The sequence below is a fragment of the Ambystoma mexicanum genome, chromosome 12 (genome assembly GCF_040938575.1).
Source record: "Ambystoma mexicanum isolate Mex_15411 chromosome 12, UKY_AmexF1_1, whole genome shotgun sequence".
Classification (NCBI taxonomy): Eukaryota; Metazoa; Chordata; class Amphibia; order Caudata; family Ambystomatidae; genus Ambystoma; species Ambystoma mexicanum.
The window spans coordinates 1060790977-1060803644 of NC_090936.1; the positions used below are offsets into that span (position 1 = coordinate 1060790977).

At 44.2% G+C, this 12668-nt stretch overlaps 1 protein-coding gene across 1 annotated transcript in view; it reads right to left on the bottom strand.

The window, feature by feature from the left end:
* Positions 1 to 12668, bottom strand: part of TMEM209 (transmembrane protein 209) — an 834036-nt gene that overhangs the window by 109610 nt on the left and 711758 nt on the right. The window lies entirely within an intron of this gene.

The window sequence follows — 12668 nt, forward strand, 5'->3', positions numbered from 1 at the left end:
ACTGTCCCAACAAAAGACAGGGGCCACATCAGGCTCAACAGGGTCCTCAAAGTCAGACCTTTCCTCATCCTCATATAGGTCGTCCAGAGGGAGGTAAAAACCTTGCCTCGGGACAGAAGAGGGCATGGAGTCCACCACTGGCCTCACAGACTTAGCAGTAGGCTTCCTTGGAGGATCCACTGTTTCAGGGAACTCCAATGGCAAATTTTGGCCAAAAATCCCTGAACGCGTCAAGGGCGCCAAAGGCTTTGACGCCAAGAGGGTCGACTGCTTCGGCGTCGAGAGTGCTGAAGGCTTTGGCGTCGACAATGGTGCTGATGGCAGAGAAGGCTGATAAGAAGGCAAAGCCCATATGTCTGAATCCGACGGACACGTCGCCGACGGAGGCTTCGAGCCCTTAGCAGGTTTCTGCGGTCTCGCTGGGGGACGACCTGGAAGCACATCTCTTGCGACTATCCTAAGCCTTGTCCGAACGGGACCTCGAAGGATCCCGATGCGAGTGGCGTCGAGGACCCGAGCCTGAAGGCGTGCAAGCCACGTTACGAGACCAGTCCTTGCCGGCTTCATCAGAAGGCGCGGCCGTAACCGTGCATTGCGATTGAAAAATCACCAACATCTGCTCCTTAAAGGCAGCCCATTCCTCCGGAGTCGAGGACTTCGTCGGGCATGCCACTTTCCTTGCGGCTCCATCCTCTGAGGAGGATGGGGAAGGCGACCAGTGACGACGCTTCCTAGAATGCCAGAATGAGGTATAAGAATGGCGGGAACCACTCCGGGACCGAGATCTCCGGGCCTCCTCCCGACGCAGAGAATCGCCTCTCAAGTCGTCGGTGAACACCCCCTTGGACGATTTAGATTTTTGGGACTTACTGGGTTTAGAACCCCGACCTATCTGAAGCTTCCCCTTACGCTCCTGCAAGGCCTGGCAGTCAGCGACTGGCATTTTGAACAGTCGTCGGTGTCGTGACTCTTGCCCAAATACCACAAACAAATGCGATGCAGGTCGGTCATTGACATTTCAGACTTGCAGTCCCGGCAAGTCTTGAAGCCAGACCATGGATTCGAAGGGGTCGAATATGAAGACATCTCTACGATGAAACACACGAGGCGTGCCGAGTTCTCAAAAGAAACATGTTTGCGGAAAAAACAGAACTGAGGCTACGGGTGCCGTGCATCGTATTTATAACATCCGGTGACGTCGCTCTCAACGGAGGCCTTCGAGGGACATCGACCCAACATCATCGAAGCAAAATACCTTCTGCCGAAAAAGTTTCCGAAGTACACAGCTGTGGACATTACATGTCAAAGATGTGGTATACGTTGGAGGACACAATCCATTCAAATTAGTCTTATAGAGATGCTCATTTCACTGCTGACACGATGCTGGAATACAGCAAAATGCATCACCTTTATTAAGTCTGTCCACTAGCAAATGAAAGAAGCCTTTTTAAAGGAACAAGAGCAGGTGAGTCATTCATTGACGCACAGATATTGTGTGTATGTGAAGGTACACCAGCAGAAAATGTTGTCCAGGCAGTGAAAGGTGCACGATGCTGTGAAGGTAAAGGAGCTCCTGCCTGGGTGCATGCAATCCACTCTAAGAGGTGAAGCTCCAAGGGATGAATAATGTCTGGTGCAAGCTAGTACCATATTGCTGTATCTTTAAATACTGTTTGATGACTTGGGACTCTGGTACAAAGACATTGGATTGAAACTGGGAAATCACCTAAAACATATGTCAAGCTGTCATTTGCAGCACCGCTATTACCATGGTAGGGCTGAGGCGATGGCGGAGAAAACTACATATAGTGGCCTGACGCGGAGGGAACTGTGTGCTTGTTGAGTCAGGTAACAGTGGAGTGGACTATTGGTTTTATTCGGTCAGCAGCAGAGTGTAAAGTAGGACAGGATCGCCCTCCATGTATAGCTCTTCCCACTAGATATCAGATGAAGACAAAGCAATCTCTGCTACCATATAAGCCTACAGTTTCTATGGTTTTCATTACCCAAATGGACAAGAGAAAATCAGATGAATCTATGTGCAACAGAACATCTCATATGATCAATCTTGTCTGGTATTGTGGTAATACTTGTATTTTTCAGAGCATGAAACTACAAAAGGTTAATAAAACAGCACACAGATGTTAAGTCTTAAGTAACTGATAGTGAACTATAAAAAAATGTTAATGGCCAGGACACATGCCGCAAGGTTACCCTTCCCGAAGCAGTAGACATAGTTGTTGCCCCCCCCCCCCCGGTTTTTGCAGCATTGGCCTCGAATTGGTCAATGGGAGATGGACCTACTGTTTTCTGGAGACATATTGGTCAATAACCCCACCAAAACAGTATGGAAAGACAAATCTTGTCTATTCTGCATGCAAACGTATTTAGCAGAACGTATCCTGCACCGTTAATTACTATTCTGTCCCCTGTGTTATGACTACAACATAATTTTAATTCCTTACCACTGTTGTGGGTCAGGAGCTGTGGTACAAAACAGACTAGATATATCAGAATACAGGTAGTTTATTTTAAAAGTCACTATAGGCATTATCAGTTTGCCATGCCTTCCCAGTTCCTGATCTGCTCCAAAGGTGCAGCCATTTGTCTAGCACAGCAGAGCATTTTTCCTCACATGCAGTAAGCTGGGTGGAGAGGTTCAATGTGGAATGAAGCAAATGCTGCACTTGCAGGCTTAAGTGTCTACAACGACCACTCAATCTCTGAGCGACCAACCCTCAGAGAGGATCCACCTCTTGGCAGAGCCCCTTTATCCCCTTCCAACATGGCCACCCCTGCCGACCAGGACGAGCCTTAACCCTGCACTCTCACCCTTCCAGGTGCCCAGACCTCTGGCTGCCACGATTGGTTTCCTACTCCTACTGTCAACGAGGGATCAAGCCGGCAGGAGAAGCTGGCCTCTAAGCAAGGCCTTCAATTAAGGCTTCTGCCTGTCCAGACATGCACATACGCTCAGCGAATTGTAAACCTCATACACCCATGCCCTTACCCTCTGTTACTTCCACGCACTAATACAGAGCAGCCAATCTTGAAAGAAGCCTGCCACCCTAACCCACCGTCACCACAGTGTTCCGACGGTCTACAGACTCTCCCCTCCAAACTGGCAAGCACTGCTCAAGGTAAGCCAGCTAGCAGTTATAAGAACTAATGTCTGTTATGATCGTTTTGCTGAAACCGCTCACTCACCACCTACCTACCCACCTACCTCCTTCCAGCCCTCTCTCTACCCTAACCAAGTGACAGGCTCAATCACTACGTCTGGATGTCCACATCGATCTGATGACCCCACCAGACTCACTACCGGCTTTACATACACACCATATGCAACACTGCAACTCCTACCCATTCATACTCGCTTCCTAAACCCCCTCCACACCATCCGTTTGCAATTTATATCCCCCCTGCCCATCCTCCTTCTATACTCACCACCCCTCTCCCGTGCACTGGTCCTCCAAAAACTGCTAATTCATGCTCCCGTATGAACATACAAGCCTCCTTCACTATATGTGGCTACACTTCCAGCACTTAAGATACTAGATGACTCAGACTCTCTACTCGCAGCTCCCCCCATCCCTGCCCCCTCACCCACCGCCCACTATGGCACACCAAGCTATACCACCTCCCAGCCCCAAGAGCACTTGCAAAACCCCCCACATATCACAAATCAGGTGCGCCCTAATCAACGCGCGCCATGTGCCCACGCTACTCATATACATGACCTCATTGTAAAAAATCACCTTGATTTCCTGGCCATCTCGGAATCTTGGCTCCACACAGTTGTGGGCCTGTCAATCTCCATTGCTATACCTCCTGGCTACACTATTCTCAGATCAGACCGTCCTTCCAAACCTCAGGCAGTGTTATTGCCAAAATCGTACTACCCTGTTAGAGGTCCCCCCTCCATGCACTGCCATGCTATGCTATGAAATTGACGTTCAACTAAATCTGATAGTGCTTTACAGGCAACCGAACTCCCAGAGCTCGGCTGCATCTGATATTCCCCGACTCATCACACCTTTCATCAAACTAACCATGAAGCTCATCCTTTTAGGTGACTTTAATTTAGGTTACAACGACCCTCTTGATGCTAAAGCCACAGCACTTAGTAATTCACTTTTTGAAATTAACATCATCCAATAGGTCGCCTCACCTACCCACACTAAAGGCTGCACCCTTGATTGGATTCTAATCCTTAATACTGACCTCAGTTTTACTTCCATCAGCCCTCAACCCTGGTCTGACCACTCGTTTGATTTCCAAGTGTCTCATTCTCATTCCCACACCCCCACTATCCCATCACTAAACCAGCCACCAGTATTAGTCTGCAATACCCATAAACTCACAAAGAATTCTCGCCCCACCCTGCAACAGATACGCTCACTGTCTGAACCCCAAACGGCAACTATCCGCAGTTCCCAGTTACCACTACAACCGGGCTCTTCGGAACACTATGGACCAACATGCCCCAATCAAACCTAAAATTATTTAACAACGTATGCATGCCAACACATGGTTCTCAGAAAATCGTCGCTCCCTCTGCAGACACAAACGTACATTATAGCACACCTGCAGAAAACACCCTATCCCAGGTAACCTCTAAGCCTACGCCACCTCAGCTAAAACATATAAAAACACACTGATTGCTACTAAAGCTAAATGTTATAAGACAAGAATTGTGAAATCCAACACTAAAGAGATTTTTGCCATTCTCAAAGAGCTAGAGAACACTGCCCCTCTCAAACCCCTTCTCAGGTCTGTAAAGTCAAAGCCTGGTGCACCACATTGCAAACTGCCATCTCCAACAAAAATAACTAAATTGAGGGGAAGAAAGGTAGCCAAAAAGATCCAACTCTCCATAAACGCCCGTCCCTTAGCATTGCAGCTATTCACCCACCCGGAGATGAACATCCCCCAAACCCCCTTCAACTTTACCTCAGTCCCCCATGCAGAAGTCCTCAAGACCATTCAACTGCTCAATTCCCCTAATTGCAAAGGAGACACCTGCCCTGCTCACATTGTCAAATGATGCTCAGAAACTCTTCCCCCACCACCATCACTGACGTCATCAATGTATTCTTCACCACCAACTCTGCTCCCTCCTGCCTCAAAGCAGCGTGGGTCACACCACTCCTAACCTCCCCCCGCCCAAAATACCATCCCATCAACACCGTCCCCTTTCTCCTCACAATCTTAGATCGTATGGCGTACTCCAGATCCAACTCTTCCCAGAACATCACCACCTACTCGGATCACAGCAATCAGTTTACACAACCCCTGTAAATTGTTAGATATTCCGGTCTCTTAGCCAGTGCTCCAGATAAGCTTTGGAAGTGGGAGTATTTTACTCGCGATTTTTTTAAGTTGGGAGTAAAATGAATTTTTAGGGAGTACAATTTCCCAATGAGAGTATTTTTTTATAAGTGAGCAAAAATATGTTTTAATTGAAAAGAAAAATGATTTTGTAATAATGATTTCTTTGTACCTAGTAATTCATGCATATTAAAAGATAAACGTTTACTTCTCCAAGGAGGCTGCTGTCTGGATTAAATAATTCCTCAGAGAACGTACATTAATAGTTTCCATCGTCAGCGCTGACCCCATCACTATCCCCATTGGTGTTCCACAATGGCTCCCATATCTCCCCCACTCGATAACATTTGCACCAAGCCTCTCTTTGACCATTTAGACACGCTCAGCATTCCAATTTCGCCGATGATACTCAAATCCTCCTCACCATCATAGGAAACTATTCCCATGACACGGACTCCAACTATCTTCAGTATCATTCAAAACTGGGTGGCCACCCATAACCTCTGCCTCAACGACGACAAAAACATAGCTGCTCATTGTGCGCTCCCCCTTCCAGCTCAAGAACACAGACCCTGCCTTTTCTTCATTTACCATTGGCGGCATCCCAATCCCAGTTATGAAACACAAAGACCTTTGGTGTCTACCTGGACGCAGGGGTCAATGCAACGAAACACATGTATGCTCTGGTATCCTTTACGGCTTACACAGCCAAACTGATCTCTCTAAGCAGACAATTCCTTTCACCAGACAACTGTTTACTGATGGCCAGAGCCATCACAGGCAGTAAACTGGACTACTGTAATGTGCTTCTCTTGGGTACCTCTGCTAACATTGCCGAGCTCCAATTACTTTAAAATAAAGCCCTCAGGGCTGCCCTGGGATTCAGACACTCAGCACATATCTCAAAAATTAGACGCGATGCTCACTTGCTCACCATCAAGGAAAGCATAGAGTTCAAAACTGACTGTCGCCCACTGCTGCATCCACAGTGATGCCCCTTCCTACCTTAAGCACTGCTTCTCCTTAAAACCTAAGCTAAGGGACGTCTACTTCAATCGTCTGCCAATCTAGCTTTCTCAGCTCCCAGATGGAAAAACAAACTAGCAGGTGGCACCAGTTTCTGTGGCACTGCACCCAATATCTGGAACTCATTACCCTCCAACATAAAAAAATGAGCCATCCTACAGAGCCTTTAGGAAACTAGCCAAAACCTGGCTGTTTGACAAATATGACTAAGGCAGCAGTGCCGATATCCTCTCGCTGTCTCCAATTTATCGGGTTATTTTACCCATTCACGTTCAAGCGCGTGTGTTACCCCAGGGTATGGGTGCTCCACAAATGTAATAAATACATTGGACAACAGATTGGGGCAAGAATAAGCAATCAGCCTTATAACCGGGTCACAACTAACATCAAAGCTAGCGTCAGCTAGCGTCAGCTAGCGTCAGCTAGCAGAGAGACGCTGCAATGAATACTATCACCATGGACCTGCTGACTATTCTGATGTGAAATGTTAGAGTCACAGGTGAAGGATTTAAAAGGGATGTTGCTTGTTTGCAGGTGCAGGATTTCCTCAATGAATAGTTGCTGAGGTTTCTTGAGGTTGTGAACATGAAATCTGGCCAAGAGAGCTCACGCAAGTCTGGGATTTCTCCTAACTATGGAAGTACTGGCTTTTCCAGCTGGAAATGCCAGCATTCTCAGTGTTCATTTCAAGCTAATGACCCCATCAAGAAGTTCGGGCTCCTACTGGTCGGATACTACCCAGAACTTGGCCAGGGTGTCCGTGGGACTGGATAATCTGCAGAGATGTGTGGCAGATCAAGACAGAGCCAACATGTTTATGTTCAGCACCCCAGAGAGAATGTTAGCTATATGGTTATTTAGTATCCTCGGCAGGTGCAGCAGCTAATCAGATTGCTCCAAACCCAAGCTGGATCTACTGACGCATGCCCGGGTTCAGAGCAACCCGAGTGATTACAGCACCTGGTGCTGTTTTCTCCCTCCTCCCCTGCCCCCCCCACCCCAAATCCAACACTTTACCTGAGTGGCTCCTACCACCCAGGCTGCATGGCTTACTAGATCATTATCATGGAAATTGAAGAGGGGCTCCCAGTGGAGCCCCCCCCGCCCATATCCATGGCAACGCAGACTCTCCCCAGCCGCTGCTGCGAATGAAGCTGCGCTGCAGGGGTTTTGTGTTTCCTTATTGCTCATAGCACCTCAAGGGTTTGCCTCAGGGTGCTTATAGCAATAATACTGCATTATGCTGGCTACACCAGGCGCAGTAACCTGGGCCGTTACCGGGCAGTGTAGCCCGCAGAATCAGAATACAGGATTATTGCTAAAGTATTGGCACAGAATGGCAGTTATGGCCCTTGGAGCATGTCGATCTGAAGTGTGCCAGAAAAATGAAACCAGGTCACGTCGTAGAAGTAGGTTATAGAATATGCTGGGTGGGGTTAGGTTTTCTTTAGAAGCAACAGTGTTATTTAGCACCAGTTACAATTGTAAGTGGGTTAGCAGACACCTTCGCGGGAAATTCACTTTACACTACAAATACGTACCAGGGAACATAATTTATTGGCCGGCTGAGACAAGAAGGTGGCCAAGTCTTGCAAATGTAATTGCATTTCACTTGACAGCTCTTACCACATTGTTTCCTGAATGTACCAAACATTATGCCAAAGGTCCAGCACATTACCCAGACACAAATTAAATAAATTAAAACACAGAAAAAAAGCATTTGAAACTGCATACCGGACTGCCACCTTATGCACTGCTATGTATAGGTATAGAACAAGTAAAGAATATACCAATCCACTCTTGAGAAGCTGCCATGAGTATCATATTCAAAAGTATTCCTTACTGTTGCCGGTTGCTGCTAAAGGCATTATACTAATGAAGTTTCAGAGAACAGAATTTTCCATTTCCATGATGAAAATCTTGATTATGAGTCACAATTGGGAGTTAAAGCCCTGATAAAAATAAATGTCTAGACATTGTATTAAGGAATTAAAAGGTCAGGACTGCATTGACCCGTTCCCATGAATAAAACATTGTAACAAGCCATGTAAAACATGAACTTGTTTTGAAATAAAAATGGTTGCACAAGACAAACATGGGGGGGCCAAAAATGGGGGGCTGTAGGAACAAACTTTCTTCCATTCCATTTTATATTTCGTCTTCAGCCTGTCCAATAATTACAGACATTATGAGGCCTCAGCTGTTGGGGCTAATGGTGCTATTAAAAGTGCTTGGCACCGGTACAAGATTCAGGGCGGACAAGGGCAGTGTGCATGGAGCAGACAAACCAAAAAAAAAAATTTAAAAACTCACGGAAACCTCTGGCAGGGCATTCTGATACTTACCTGGCAGACACTACGGATGTAATACAATAGAGAGCATGCATTTTGACAAGAGTACTGAAGTACTCATTAGGTTAGATGTGAAATCTTTAAACTCCAATATCCCTCAGAGGGAGTCCTTTAACATTATGAGAAATGTTCTTGACAAGAGGGAAGGTCACCAAAAGGTTCCCAGCGAGTTCCTAGAGGTCCTGCTCATTAAGAATTATTTTCACTTTAAAAATCTGTATTATATGCAAATAAAAAGGTATGGCGAAGGGGGCAGCGTTTGCCCCAAATTTCGCAACATTGTTCATGTGGTGGTTTGAACAAGCCTGTATTCTTATCAACACTAATCCATTCAGAAAAGCGCTAAAACTATACAAACGCTATATAGATGATGTTTTTATCATCTGGGACAAAAAAAAAAAATACAAAAAAAAAAAGAGGGTGACCTCAATCTTTTCCTTAATTGGAAAAATGACCAACATGCCAATTTGAAATTCACCATGCATTTTAGGAGTAGTGAAATATCTTTTCTGGATTTACTAATTAAGGAAGAAAATGGTTCACTAATAGTAGATCTTTTTCGTAAGGAGACTGATGGGAACACTATACTGCGATATGACAGCTTTCATGCACAGGCATTAAGAGAAAACATCCCATATGGGCAATTTCTGAGAGTAAGGAGAAACTGCACGCGATTGAAGGATTTTATAGTGCAATCGGATTTCATTTCTGAACGCCTTTTGAAAAGAGGCTAACCTTCTAGATTGTTGAGTACCTTTTAAATAAGGATGGCAGGTGAAAGAAAAATACTAATCACCTGATGTGCACTATGACCTTCAATACATGTCATAATGACATTAAGAAGTCAATTATTAAACATTGACCCCTTTTGCAGCTGAATGATCCACATTTATTGCGTCCCATGTTCGCATTCAAAAAAGGAAAGAATTTGAAAGACTGGCTATCTAGAGCAGACAGGGCCACTAAGCCCCAACAAATGACTGACGTCTATGTGGGGTATGACATTTGTAGTTGTCCATTCACCCTGCGGTAGCTGCATTAATTGCGGACTTACATCTGCCTGCAGTGCACTTAAAATAAACAGAAAAACGTGGACATTGCATAGTGAAACGACTTGCAATAGTTCAAACGTTATATACGCAATCATGTGCCCTTGCAATAAGACCTATATAGGGAAAACTTCTGTAATCCGTGTTTTCACTGGTGTAGAACACAAGCCAAAAATAAGAACATTTAGTACCACTTCCCCTTGGGTGGTACACTTCCTGGATGAACATGTTCCAGAAGACCTTAAATGGTGGGCATTAGAAAACGTTTGTGGAACAGATGGTGGATATATCAAACCGAGTCATATGCAAGATTGAACAACCAGCAAGAATGGAATCAGTTCATATAGTTATACTGAAAAATTCAATCATCATTTTTCTGTTCCTTTACTCCCCTTTTTCCATCTATAAGGGGTTTGCTTTAGACATATGTACTTGTGGTTATCCATCTGTATCTAAACCTCCCCTATTTTGTTCTGGGTAGGGCTTCTTTAGAAGTTAATGTCATTGCACATACATTTGTGTCTAGTGTGCCAGTGTAGTCATTCTGCCGTTTTCCGAGTTGCCTTGAAATACATCACAGGAAACTTTTGCGTGCTGCTGTTTGTTGTTTCTAGTCCGATTTCTATACCTTTCTTCAAAGGGATGTGGGTTATAAAATGGAAGAGGGATTAAGCAACTGACTGTCACACTCCTTGACGTGTTTATCGGCTTTCGAGCACAGGCGATATGCGGGTAAGTGCTGTTCCGTTATATGTATTTTAATGTGGCAATGATGTGTGCTCAAGCCAGGCAGCATGTAGACTAATAGCATTTATTACAATGGCGTGCAGCTGCACTAATGCTAGGTTCAAACAAATGGCCGGATATGCTGCACTTTGACGAATGTATCTGTTTGCAACTACATTGTGGGGTCAAAGCCGGTAGCAATAACAATAAACGTCTGCATCCGCATGGAACAAATGGCAGCTTTAAACACGCTGTATTTTGCTGCTTTTTGGTTCCATCTTCCCATATCTTTGCAGGTAACGGTGGACTATCTCTGTTTAGGACGTGTTTTACTAGGCAGGGAACAGAATTGCTTTTACGATTGACCAACTAAACGCATTCTCTAAATGTTATGCAAGAGCATGATCTCAGCTTTTGCACTAGGGTATGGTTTGAACACTGCTACTCCTCTGAAAGAGCCAATGTATAATCCCTCACACATGCAAATGCTACATTGTTTGGTTATGCTGCGTCTACCATGTTGAGAGATAGTTATGTCAATAGGTGCTCTCCGGGATGTCATAATATGGATGAGAACACAAAATATCGGTTTATCCATTTTTCTTGAAGCTAGATTTTCCTTATTTCAGGGGTCATTTGCTGTCTGCTTAAACGAGGAAGACACTAAACTCTTCCCCAGTTCAAAACGGGGAGGCACTCGGAGATATTATAATTGGAAACACACGGGAGGTAGGTTTGGTGGTTTCTTTCACGCTCATTACAATTATCTATACAATGAAGTGAAACAGTTCAAGAGGCTAATTTTGTTTTACTTCCTCTTGCCCGTTTTAATCTGCAGGAATGATATACTGCAGTTACCCGGGAAGAGAGCAACCTGATTGGGCACCCACTTATGAGCAATGGGTATGATAATTGCTCACAAATTATTATATATCTGAGCCATTTTGTGGACTTTGATTGGTTTTGTGGATAGTCAGTTCTGCAGAGATTTGGTTTTTAATGTTTTCGATGTATGCTTTTTATGTTACGGATAGTATGAACTTGTGGTGGTGGTTCTTGAAGATTTTTATTTGAAAAACAGTCTAGTCCTGGGGAAGATAGGCATCAGCACTATTGTGGTTTTGGACACCTTTTTGGTTGAAATTGGGAGAAGGGAAGGTCCATACGATGTAAAAAACAAACAAGATGATTGGGACCTCATCTAGTAGACAAATGACTATTATATGTGTCCCTTTCTCTCCATTGAATCTTTGATGTATCTGAGAGAAGTAAAGCACTGTAGGGTCTCAGACGTGTACTGAGGTATCATGTGTTGGGGCGCGTACTAGGTTAAGATGGATGTATGCAGTACCCATGCCTTGAACTCCCTGGTCAATGTGAATTGCTTGTCTTGCATGATATAATTAATTGTATTTTTTGAGATTTAAAGTAGTTTTTCAATGCATGAGTTTTTGTGTTAGATTGAATGTGTACATTAATTGTTATGCTGTGTACCACTTAATTTGTTGAATTTATGCATTATTTGATGCAATTGAAAAATGATTTCTTAAGTATGTGTTTTTATGTTCAATTGATTGAGAGCAATGGTTTTACGATGTTATTATAAAATTTAAAATGTCATTTTTGCAGAAACTCTGGTCCAATCAAAAGTCCTGTTTTGAATTAATGTACGTTTTCGTGAGACACCGCTTGTAGTTGAGAGAAAACTCACGGCAAGACATTTATCTTGGCGTTGCCCACCTTACTGCGAAATACAGAACAAACACTCACAAATGCCTTTCCAAAAGCCATGCTAATCATGCATGCTGAAAACAAACTTAAAATGGTTCACATGCAACGGATTACCATGTGAATTATACTCTAGTTATAAGTGGAAGTTTTTGAGGCACAGCACTTTTATACCTTTCCAAAACAAATAATGAAAGGTTATTTTTGTTATTAGAATAGCTTCTGTGAACTCCACCAGATGGCTATTTAGCATTTTAAAAGTTATGAATAAAAGGAAAAACCCAGGTAAGACAATGTCCACAATTTCATGTAGCTCACTCAGTGATGAAGTTGTTCATGCTTTGTTATGGGAGGCTACACAACCCCTGTAACTTGTCAGATATTCCCGTCTCTTAGCCAGTGCTCCAGATAAGCTTTGGAAGTGGGAGTATTTTACTCGGAGTAAAATGATTTTTTA